This window comes from Arachis ipaensis, chromosome B06 (genome assembly GCF_000816755.2).
Source record: "Arachis ipaensis cultivar K30076 chromosome B06, Araip1.1, whole genome shotgun sequence".
Classification (NCBI taxonomy): Eukaryota; Viridiplantae; Streptophyta; class Magnoliopsida; order Fabales; family Fabaceae; genus Arachis; species Arachis ipaensis.
The window spans coordinates 106,944,706-106,945,116 of record NC_029790.2 but is presented as its reverse complement, the minus strand read 5'-3'; positions in this window follow the sequence as shown (position 1 = coordinate 106,945,116).

The following is a 411-nucleotide window of genomic DNA, read 5'->3' as shown; positions in this document are numbered from 1 at the left end:
AGATAGCTTAGATGTATAATAATCATGTGATTAGTACAAAATAATTAGTTTCACAAATTATCATAAAAATAATTAATTATCATAAAATAGGTCAAAATCAAAATTTATTGGAGTACTCGCATGTTTAATATGTAATTACTTATACTGAAATAACTGTATTATTGTTTTCATTATCATTACTATAGAATTTTGTTTTGATGTATTGATAATGTAAAGAGCTTTATATAATTATTCAATCAAATTTATACGTTTAGTATTTTTTAAGTGATGAATTTAAAAATTAGATACTTTTAGTGATATGTCAAATACATGTTCATATGTTTGGGTAAAATTTTTTTATACCATTATTGAATGAAAAACCTTTAAATAATTTGAAATTTATCCCAATCAAATTAAATAAATAATTTATTA